This window comes from Aquila chrysaetos, chromosome 7, assembly GCF_900496995.4.
Source record: "Aquila chrysaetos chrysaetos chromosome 7, bAquChr1.4, whole genome shotgun sequence".
NCBI classification, from domain to species: domain Eukaryota; kingdom Metazoa; phylum Chordata; class Aves; order Accipitriformes; family Accipitridae; genus Aquila; species Aquila chrysaetos.
In genome coordinates, this window is record NC_044010.1 from 17,020,558 (window position 1) to 17,032,987 (window position 12,430).

At 41.3% G+C, this 12,430-nt stretch overlaps 1 protein-coding gene across 6 annotated transcripts in view; it reads right to left on the minus strand.

Moving 5' to 3' along the window:
• The window catches only part of HTR1F (5-hydroxytryptamine receptor 1F), a 127,890-nt gene that overhangs the window by 93,721 nt on the left and 21,739 nt on the right, over nucleotides 1-12,430 (minus strand). The window lies entirely within an intron of this gene.

The following is a 12,430-nucleotide window of genomic DNA, read 5'->3' on the forward strand; positions in this document are numbered from 1 at the left end:
TGATTCCCATCCATAAGGTGATTTGCCAATTGGAGAGTCAAGGAGTGATCAGCAAGACTCGCTCACCCTTTAATAGTCCCATATGGCCCGTGTGGAAATCTAATGGGGAGTAGAGACTAACAGTAGACTATTGTGGGCTGAATGAAGTCGCACCACTGCTGAGTGCTGCTGTGCCGGATATGTTAGAACTTCAATACAAACTGGAATTAAAGGCAGACAAGTGGTATGCCACAACTGACATTGCTAATGCGCTTTTCTCAATCCCTTTGGCAGCAGAGTGCAGGCCACAGTTTGCTTTCACTTGGAGGGGTGTCCAGTACACCTGGAATCGACTGCCCCAGGGGTGGAAACACAGCCCCACCATTTGCCATGGACTGATCCAGCCTGCACTGGAAAAAGGTGACGCTCCAGACCACCTGCAATACATTGATGACATCATCATATGGGGCAACACAGCAGAAGTTTTTGAGAAAGGGAAGAAAATAATCCAAATCCTTCTGAAGGCTGGTTTTGCCATAAAACAAAGTAAGGTCAAGGCACCTGCACTGGAGATCCAGTTTTTAGGAATAAAATGGCAAGACGGGCGTCGTCAGATCCCCATGGATGCGATCAAGAAAATAGCAGCTATGTCTCCACCGACTAATAAAAAGGAAACACAGCCTTTCTTAGGTGTCGTGGGCTTTTGGAGAGTGCATATTCCAAATTACAGTCTAATTGTAAGCCCTCTCTATCAAGTTACCTGGAAGAAGAACGATTTTAAATAGGGGCCTGAACGACAACAAGCCTTTGAACAAATTAAGCGGGAGATTGTTCATGCAGTAGCCCTTGGGCCAGTCTGGGCAGGACAAGATGTTAAAAATGTGCTCTATACTGCAGCTGGGGAGAATGGCCCTACCTGGAGCCTCTGGCAGAAAGCACCCGGGGAGACCCGAGGCTGACCCCTGGGGTTTTGGAGTTGGGGATACAGAGGATCCGAGGCTTGCTATACTCCAACTGAAAAAGAGATATTGGCAGCATATGAAGGAGTTTGAGCTGCCTCAGAAGTGGTTGGTACTGAAACACAGCTCCTTTTAGCACCCCGACTGCCAGTGCTGGATGTTCAAAGGGAAGGTCTCCTCTACACATCATGCAACTGATGCCACGTGGAGTAAGTGGGCCGCACTGATCACACAATGAGCTCGCATAGGAAACCGCGATCGCCCAGGAATTGTGGAAGTGATCATGGACTGGCCAGAAGGCAAAGATTTTGGAATGTCGCCAGAGGAGGCAGTGATGCGTGCTGAAGAAGCCCCACTGTATAATAAAATGCCAGAAAATGAGAGGCAATATGCCCTGTTCACTGATGGGTCCTGTCGCATTGTGGGAAAGCATCAGAGGTGGAAGGCTGCTGTATGGAGTCCTATACGACAAGTCACAGAAACTGCTGAAGAAGAAGGTGAATCAAGTCAATTTGCAGAAGTGAAAGCCATCCAGCTAGCTTTAGACATTGCTGAAAGAGAGAAGTGGCCAGTGCTCTATCTCTGTACTGAGTCATGGATGGTGGCAAATGCCCTATGGGGGTGGCTACAGCAGTGGAAGAAAAGCAACTGGCAGTGCAGAGGTAAACCCATCTGGGCTGCCACACTGTGGCAAGATACTGCTGTTCAGCTAGAGAAACTAGTGGTAAAAGTACGTCATGTAGATGCTCATGTACTCAAGAGTTGGGCCACTGAAGAACATCAAAACAACCAGCAGGTAGATCAGGCTGCCAAGATTGAAGTGTCTCAGGTGGACCTGGACTGGTAACATAAGGGTGAGCTATTTATAGCTCAGTGGACCCATGATACCTCGGGTCATCAGGGAAGAGATGCAACATATAGATGGGCTTGTGACTGAGGGGTGGGCTTGACCATGGACATTGTCACACAGGTTATCCATGAATATGAAACCTGTGCTGCAATTAAGCAAGCAAGTGGCTAAAACCCCTGTGGTATGGAGGGTGATGGATGAAATATAAATATGGGGAGGCCTGACAGATTGACTATATCACACTCCCACAAACCTGCCAAGGCAAGCGCCATGTGCTTACAATGATGGAAATAACCACTGGATGGCTGGAAACATATCCTGTGTCCCATGCCACTGCCTGGAACACTATCCTGGGCCTTGAAGAGCAAGTTTTATGATGACATGGCACCACAGAAAGAATCGAGTTGGACAATGGGACTCACTTCCGAAACAACCTCATAGACACCTGGGCCAAAGAGCATGGCATTGAGTGGGTATATCACATCCTCCATCATGCACTGGCCTTTGGAAAAATTGAACGATACAGTGGACTGCTGAAAACTACACTGAGAGCAATGGGGGGTGGGACTTTCAAACACTGGGATACACATTTAGCAAAAGCCACCTGGTCGGTTAATACTAGAGGATCAGCCAATTGGGCTGGCCCCACCCAGCCAAGACTTCCCCTACTGTAGAAGGAGATAAAGTTCCTGTAGTGCACATGAAGAGTATGTTAGGGAAGACAGTCTGGGTTAGTCCTGCCTCAGGCAGAGACAAACCCATCCACGGGATTGCTTTTGTTCAAGGACCTGGGTGCACTTGGTGGGTGATGCAGAAGGACAGGGACGTTTGATGTGTAGCTCAAGAAGATTTGATTTTGGGAGAGAATAGCCAGTGAACTAGGCTGTATGATGTTAACTGCTAAATAACCTGCCAATGTATGTCGTTATATCTATAGTGGCTATATGCCATATCAAGGGTACTACAGTAAGAATTACCCAAATGACTGAAGGATGGCCTTTGAAACTGAGCCAAGTGCAAGAGTGATGGAACTTGAACTGGCGCCCAGCGATTTCCTCAAGATCAACATCTTCAACCTGCAAACCGAGGGCATGGGTTGCACCAAATATACCAGCCACAAGCTCCAGAGGCAACATACAACAACCTAACACCTCACACCATCTCTCCTATCCTGAAGGACTGTTACAACAGATGGAGCCCCAAAGTCATGGACTAAATAAAATTGACGGACACATCATAGGGATGGCCCATAGACTAAGGGAATGCTATTTGTGTGCGGGGGTGTCCATATACATCTCTCTCTCTCTCTCTCAAAGACAAGGAAAGTGGTGGTGATTAATTGGAAAATGTAGGATCTGGGCATGATGTAGATGGTATAGAATAACAGGTGGAATAATGTCCTGGGTTCAGCTGGGATAGAGTTAGTTTTCACAGGAACCTGGGAGGGGGCACAGCCAGGACAGCTGACCTGAACTAGCCAAGGAGCTATTCCATACCATGCGATATCATGCTCAGTATATAAATAGGGAATGGGCTGGGGGGCAGTTTTCGGCTTTCAGTGGTGGAAGTGGCGGAGCGTCAGGTTCCGGGTGGTGAGCGGTTGCACTGTGCATCACTTGTTTTGCATATTCTTTTATCAGTACTGTTGTCATTGTTGTAACTTCTCTTTTTGTGTTGTCCCAGTAAACTGTCCTTATCTCAACCCACAAGGTTCCGGTTCTTTTTTTTTCTTTTCTCCTTTCTGATTCTCCTCCCCATGCCACCAGAGGAGGGGCAGGGAGGAGTGAGCGAGCGGCTGCATGGTCCTTTGTTACTGGCTGGGCTGAAACCACGATATTAGTACAATATTAAAACAAAACAAAAAAACCCAGAACCACTTTTTGGTTGCAAGTTTGGAATGTAGTCCTGCTTATATTTCTCTTTTTCTGTATTGAAGATTAGGAAAAGTATAAGCCCAATTACAATCACAGGAGCCATAGGTGTATACAAGAAGTGACTGAAACAGTACCACACCCTACCCATGACAAGCCAAAAGTGAAAAAGTATAAAGAATATTGCTTTCCCCTCTACAAGAATCTTGCAATTTGTGTTTCCAGCTTATAACAGTAGAAATAGTGCATAGGCTAGATGATTTAACAGCTAATAAAATAGTGTGTCCAAACTACAAATAAAAGGTTAGACTAAGTTCTTGCTTGGTTTTCTTAGACATACATCCAAAATGCCTACACTTGCAATAAGAATTTGTGTAAGGAAGTCATAATATTTAAAATACCAGTGCAAATTCAAAGATTCTATTCTGCAGCTGTGCTAAAATTCATGCTTTGGGCAATGTCATGAGAGAAACATAAGCTACTGGTGTGCATCAAAATGAAACCTTCAGGATTTGTATTTATGCATGTTGATGCACCATATTAATGTGTTATGTGCATCTAAAAACAAAAATTGCTTTATCTTCCCCTTTGAAAAGGTGAGGCCAAGAGGAGCAGAGAAAGCCCTGCCACAGGTGGCAGAAGAGTTCCCTCGTGGCTTTGTGAGGTTCGACATAAAGGATGGGGCTTGCTCTGGGTATGGGCCCTGTGCTTGGGGCACTCCTAGCATCACCCCAGCAACCCTCGCGCCCTTGTGCCACCCCTCAGCATGGCACCCTAAACCCGACGCTGGCATGATTTTGGCATTCTGAACTGCAGAACTGCGCAGAAAGTGTGCCATAGGGAAGGGAGTCATCCCAAAGCCCTGTGCTTCATGGCCAGAAGTTGTCCATGGCCCTCCTTATATTTTGTTGTACAGCCAAAGCGACCTTGGCTGAGCCTGCTCTAGAGGGTTAGTCCCTGAGGAGTTTGAACATGAATCGGCTTGCACGGTCCACAGAGAGACCCATCGGCTCATGTCCTGCTATAGGCATTCTCTTTCTTCTTCCCAAAATAAGAGGTGATATTTTTGCTGTCATCTTCCTCCCTCTGCCTCTAAGTGGAGAGTAAGTGTGCACAAGGGGTGATGTGGTAAAGAGGGGAGAATATTTATGTATTCATCCTCTGCAGTACCTCCTCTTTTTGCTGCTTGGCAGTAGAAGACAAACTAATTCCCTGTATCTCCTCCTTTCTCAGTGGTTTTTTTTCTTGTCCCTAGGATGTAGGGAACTGGAAATCAGGGGACTAAAGCTTCCTCTTTAGGCTGCCACTTCAAATCCAGCCCAGGCTAACAATGGCTGTTTCAGTGTATGTAAAATTAGTTTTCCCCTGATTTCAGTGGATCAGGGGCTGTACCTCAAAAAAAAAATTGATAGCACTGCTAGAAGCCTTAGCAGATAACCCAAAGATGGAAGTCTTGACATCCCCAGAGATCTCCCTGAAGATTTAAGTTGAATCATATCCAAGGGGCAATGGAAGATAATTATGCAGTTCAGATGCTTTAGTTTACATACCTGTTTTGGAGGACGCCCCCCCCCCCCCGACATTCCCAGGCATATTCCTCAGGTACATGACCTGTATACACACACACACTGTTAATAAAATTGTTAAAGGCTTGTAAAACAGTATAGCTTACTGCTCAAGTATGAACTAGCTATCTAGTGGTTTGCTGAAGGTCTGATGAGAACATTGCTATCATATTTTACTGATTGCTTCTGTCTTTCTAGAAAAACTAATACTTCCTTTAGTTTTAGGCCATAAAGCTGTGTCCAGCTCTGCATGCCATGGTGTTTCTGCCTCATCAGTTTAGCCATTCTGCTAAAATCTGTTGTTAAAATGATTTTATATTTCTTAGAGGATATTGCAAGAGGGTGGAAGAAAACAGCAGAGACCTGCAGTGGATTTGGAGGGTCTAAATAAATATGGAGATAACACTGAATCAAAACACTGCCACCTCAGTGCCCCTTCCTTAAAGGTTTTGTTATTGATTGTTTATCTGAGAGCTAGACACACAGATGGCACTAATCCCCCCCAATGTATAGTGCAGTATAAATGTCATGTTCAAATAATGTATTACAATAAATAACACACAAGTTTCCCACAAAGTTCAGTCACTTACTACTAAAATTGATGTATTCATTTATTAATATTTAATGTTTCTGCTGTGTGAGCTGCAGCAATAGTTTTCTGTAGGCAATTTGTCTTGTATTTACAGGCATGTATAATTGTATTCGACAGCAGGAACATAAAAATATTTGCAGTTAAATTTTACTTAAAAAAATAAAAATCTCTGCAATTTAAAAATATTCAAGGATGTTGAAGAATATATTTTAAATGCTAACTAAAGAGTAGTTAAACATTTTTCAAACTGCCCCATCTGGCACAGCTGTAAATAACTATCTGTCTGTTTTAAACTGTCCTTGGTTGACTGTTAGCAAATGTTAGGATTATTTGCTATTAACTGACAATTTCATTTTTGAGTGTATTTATAAAGGTCTGCAGTGTTGACACTAGTATGTATATAATTTCTTGCTGATCGGTATAATGCTGAAAGAATCTTTGTGCAAACATATTTAAAGCTCTTCATTTTTATGTCTGAAGTTGTTGGTATCGATGGAGTTAGAGATATTTATCGCCATCTCTACTTTGATCCCCTTTTCTGCAAAAAGGCAATAAGCTGAAAAATTCATGCATCTGGAGAAGTAGGGAAGACAGTTTCATCTGTCACTGAAAGTAATCACTTAGGCATAAAGGATTGGCTGACTTCTGGATGTGAGTGGGTACAACATGGATGTCTCGCAGATATTACGTGTTACATAGTGGTCTTTCATCAAAGCAGAATTTATGGGTGTTTCCTCAGTACTAGACCAGTAGTTTGTAATATGATTCCATTAATTATTATGAAAAGCAGATAGCAGTACAATAAAAGTAACTATTGATTGCAGGTACCAGTGTATGTTACCCTGTATGAACAAAGAAAAGGGGGGAGATCAGTTCACCCCTGTTGATGAGTACTTGAATATTGACATGGGATGAGCAGGGATCCCCAACCTGTGTTCCAAATGAAAATCAACTTTTTCTTGGCCCACTGGTTTGGATATAAGGCAAATATCATATGGTAAAGTGTGTTTTATAAACTACATTTTTCATTCTTTCAGTACCAGTTATCAGTTTCTCGCTTTCAATTTAAAATAACTGCTTATTGTATCAGATAGAGAACACCCTACCTGTGTTCAGGCCATGCTATTACCTATGCACAACACATATAAAACTTTCCAGCTTTCTAAGGCCAAAAGCAGATGAAAGCAGAAGTGAGACGTTTAGGCACTAAAAATATGCACTGTTTCTTAAGGAACAAAACTAAACTAATTGTCTAATTATCTCTTCCCAAGCCCTGAAAACTTATTTGTCCCGGAAATCTTTTTCATGGGATTGGGTAAAGTGAAGGTGCTACATGTGTACAGCAAAGGGCAGAGTGGAATAAACGTGAAAGATAGCAGCACTCAGTCCCAGGTATTCAAAAGCTGCACTGACAAGAGACTTTATCTAACATCTCCCACTCCAATGTAAAATTACCGCCTACTCGGTATGTTATTTATGTGTATTCAAAGTCATAGCTACTAGCTTGCCTTTAAAGCTGATGTTTTAACTATTTTCTGTGGTGTGCAAGCCCAGCAGAGGAGATGTGCTGACAATAAACCAGGTTCAACATCTTCTTGTATATCAGCATTGTTTGTTAAGTTCTGGTCTGCACCAGCTGTGCAAAAAGTGCTGAGAGGAAACAAAATGCTCAAGTGTCAGTGAATCAATTTGGCCAGAGGATTCTTTGTTAAAGGTAATTATGCATGAGAAGAACTTTGCTTGATTGTCAGCTTGAGTTTGTAGAACTGGCAGATTGGGGAAAACAAAACAAATTTAACTTGCAAATAATGTATACTTTACATGGAAATAACTGACAGACAACAACTTAAAAAGTTCCTGCTGGCTGCTCTTATGGCCACTTTGCAGGCAGAACTATCATTCATATGGAAGTAGAAAGCACTACCACCCTTTCCTGAAGGTTTCATTGTGATAAAGCTAAATCTGTTCAGAATGGGATAGTCGGGTCCATAATCCCTTCAAAGGCAACACAAAAAACTTGTTGACAAACAGCTTGTCCCTTCTGTGAAACAGAAGAGCAGAAAAAACAACTTTAATAGAAGTGTCTGTGAAGTAGCCAGATTTAAGATAGACTGGGGTTTGTTGTTGTTTTTGTTTTGTTTTAAGGCAGATAAATATAAGAATTTTCTTCTTAAAGTTGAATCTTTTTTTCTTTTGAAAAAACTGGTCTCGCATAGGCAGGAAGAACTTCATACAGAGGCTGCAAAGCCAACCAACCAACCAAATCTTGCCCAAACCCCAGTCCCCAAACCCTCCTCTGTGTGGGACCTAAGGGTAACGATGTCCTGGCATCCCTCCAGATCCCTTCCACGCTTCAGCTAGGGAAGAAGGGGAGCGGATTCTCTGGGGCTTTACACAATCCCCAGTTCTCTTGTTTCTCTCTTTAACTCTGGTTTGTAGAGGTGTTTCAAATACCTCAAACGGATGTTTTGAGGATGAGAAGAAAGATGCTAGCAAATTTCATTTCCAGCTTTGAAAAAAAGTCTGTCATCAAATTGAATTGCATAACTATATATCAAACTGTTATAAAGGCAAAATACATTAAGAAGATTCAATAGAAAAAGGACTTGGTTTTAGGAATAAATAAATACAGGTTAGCTATGAAATGTCTTTGTTCAGTGACTGGGATATGGAGTACAACTGAAACACATATTTGTTCTACAGGGGTTTTTTGTGCTTTCAAGAATGACCGAAGTTAGAGTTGACTAAAAGGAGAAATTACATTTATGTATGACATTTATGATATATATATATTTGCAATTGCTACTTAATAAGGTACATTCAGAAGTAGTGAAGATGTAGTAGGCACTGAAAATAGTAGACATGGAAGAAAATTGCATCACAAAAATGAATTAAATTGGATTTCAAGCCATCCATTACACAGTGCAAATGAACTTAGAGGAAGAAGACACAGCTTAGCACGCAAAATAATTATTTTAAATGGATATATGCATTGAAAGGTTGTGTCAACATGCACACATAACTCCAGTGACCTTGTCTGGTAGGGGATGGGGAATTTTGCCTTCAGACTGCTGCAGGCTAATTGGCACTGCACTCCTGTTTTCCAAAAATAGAATAGTTAACATTATTCTTTATTTGCAGAAGACTTTTTCTCTTAGACTATTGCAAGGCTTTTTAATAAGAAACCTTAGAGTATATTTGTGAAATGAGTCAGATATTGTGAATGGGTATGTTGAAGCAAATGTGAAAGGGATTTACCAAGGTGATGTGTCAGCGGAAAAAAGCTGGCTGAAGGGTTCACAAACAAAACATAAAGTTTGGTTACACCCGTGGAGGGAATATCCCATGTACTCCAAACTTGAAAAGCGTAAAGGTAATATCTGAAAAGACTTGTGCCTTCCTTTCTAGTCTCATATTTCAGCGCTCTCAATACTTTGTTTTAGCTTTGACAAGCTTTGCGTAAACTCTGTTAAAGTTTCAAAGTAATGGATTGAAGGGAAATACTTGGTTGCTTTTCCTTAAATGTGTCTCTCATCTGGGCAGCATGGGTGCAATCGATTACACGAGCGGTGGGTGAGCCATCTAGGGATTTCAACCACTGTTACAGCAGGCAGGACTCGACTTCTCCATTTCCTCTTTCAGCTCAAGGAACAACTGGCAGAACTAGAAAAGTCTGTGCCATGTCAGCACATCCAACAGAAAACTTTTCCTTGTGAGGGAACACATGTACCCTGTTTGTTGCTGGAGTGAGAGGTATGCAAGATGGATGGTAGTTAAACTGACTGCAAGTAGTAACAAGGCAAAGGATTATTAATGAATGCTAGAATATTATCTAGTCAAATGTCTAGGAAACCATAGAGGAATCACAGAGACTTAATTACAAACTTACACAAAAAAAGGACTAGGAATGGCCTCTCTTCTACCTGCCTCAGGCAAATTTATCACTAAATCTGTTTTCCAAACTGATCAAACTCCATTTCTAACTAGTTCTTTGCCAGTTACACTTGTTGGAAGATTGTTTCCAAACACCATTGCATTGAAGGTTAGAAACATTTTTCTAATTTCATGATGTGTCTGTTCTCATGTTGACATCACCCTTTAGCTAAAACATAATTTTCCCCTTTCTATTTTTTTACTTCAGTGATATGTTTGTAGACAGAACCCCTACTGTCATCTTGGCTAGTATTTTGGCAAGCTCAAACAGTCTTTCAGCAACCTCTTTGCAATTGTATAGTCATTTAAGAATGGATTGACCCAGCAGAATTATTGAAAATACTAGTTACTCTACCTGCTATTTTGCATCCTGTTCTTTCAGAATTCTGCTGTAACGATTATTTGATCTCAAAAGACCAAATAAGCTCCTTAGCAATTTGCCTAACCTGATTCCCTTTAGTCATTCTGCCTTCTGTTCCATGCTCAACATCATCTTCTCTGATTGAAATGAGGCAGAGTATTTACTTAGTTTTTGCGCTGTACCTAGTATATCTTTAATCTCTCTCTCATTCTTCCTGCAAAGCAACCCCATTTCCCCCCCCCCATTCGTTTTACTATCCTTTTCAAAGTCTAATTTTCACTGTACGTTGGCATTTCTTCATCTCTAACACTCAGCTTGCTTTGCTGGTCAGTACTTTCTTGTTGGTTCTGCATACCCAGCATCTGTTTTTGTTGCTACTGTTCATCCTACTGGGCAAGCCCATTTACACATTTAAAATAGCGATTAAGGATTTAAACAAGGAAAACACATTTCCTAAATGCGGTACTGCACTATGCTTTGCAACTTACAGGTCAGGTTAGTTTAGCAGCTCATTTTTGTTATCCTAAAGGAAACTCTCATTAGGCAGATGCAACTTTCCCTTTGCTTACTTAGCATTGCTTAGTATCTACCATTTTGCATTTATATGTTGGCTTCCAAGTTATATTCTGGGTGAAATACCAATTTGTGTTCTATAAAGATTTATGTAGCTTTATGTAGCTTCTGTATTCTCTCCTAAGTGGTGATCAAATGAAACTTTTCTATTTACTCCATGGATGACATTTATGGACTGAGTAGAAATGATGTAATGTACTCTCTTCGGTAATTCAGAAATAAAACACAACAGTAATATCGGTTTCCTCATGGTAGACATAATTTTTGATATGGTGGTGTAAAATGAACAGTAAACAGAACTTTAGCAATGAATAAACTTTTATGAGAATGACAGTAAATTAAGCTTACATATATATTTATGCTATTGCACAAGTTTTCAAATCTGCCTTGTACCTGTGTTTTGCTTATTTCTTTCCTCATATTCTCTACCTGCTCCCACACATTTAATAACAACTCCTTATTTGATGTTGCCTTTCGTTGCCTCCCATCATGTTTCTCTTTCATTTGCTTGAATTTCCTCTTTCTCCTATTGCTGTTTATTTCTAACTCCTACTTTCAAAGTCATTTCTTGCTTCACCTGACTGCCTTCGTAACACTAAGCTGCTTTTGCCTTGAATATTTTGTAACAGGCAACTTTGAGCACTGTAAGGTCTCTTGCCACCTCGGTGCTAGGGGAGGGGAAGCTGTCCTTCGCAGCATCTGTTGCCTAGCAATCTGTTTCTCAGGTGCCTTTAGCTGTACAGCATTGTGATCAAAGCTTAAAAGGCAAGCGCAAGGGAAAGTGAAAATGGGCTTGAAAAACACTGCAATCAAAGCACAGCACTTGCTGCAACATTTGTGATTTTTACATGACAGTGAAGAGACCCCAGCAATACTTTATGCCCTACATGCTATTATGTACAAAAGGCTTAACCTCTATTGTTAAGTGCACTGCACTCCATGGAAGAGGGAAAGCAGTTGTCACCATCTAGTAGCTCTCCACTGGATGGTGTGGCATGACTCTGCCTGTTCAAGATTCAAACTTATATCGCTCAGCCTCGATTTCTGGTTTTTACATAACCTTAGCCGTTTTCACTAACCATCAGGTGGCATTTGTACCAGAGGCCAAGGAAGTAGTGTGTCTGCTATAGGATAAAGTTGGTACAGGTGGGACGGAGTACACTGAGAAGCTCTACTGTTTGTCATTCAGGTGTCGTTTGGAGTCGAAGACCCAGGCACGGCTTTGTGTGTAACAGACCATCATTGTGATCAATATGAGCTGTTTCATGACATACTGACTAGTCCACACTGGCCCCTGCTAAAGATGCAAAAGTCCCCCATACCTTGATGCCAACCATATTGTGTTCAGGCTTAAAAAAGGCATAAAAGAAATCTTGTGTAGTAAGGCTTTGTTAATATGGATGATGCCCAGGTTCTTGAGATGTCGGGCTAAATTTTATTTGCACCATGAAACTAACTAACTAATACCATCATTGAACAAAATTAGACCGAGTGATTAGTACCATTCATGATGTTAGAGAGAAAATGAAATCAATCATTCTTGCAAAACCAAACACGTCTCAGTGACATCATCTGGATGCAAATACCTAGATTAAGACAGTATGACCCCAGCCTAACATAGCATTTTCCAAACCCATCTTTGTAGTTTGTGAATTTGGGTTGTATTGACTTTCCGTGTGATTGAGAATTGAAATAATTTAGGCATTCATCCAAGTGTTTTATCTACAAAGTGACCGCTGAATAGAAA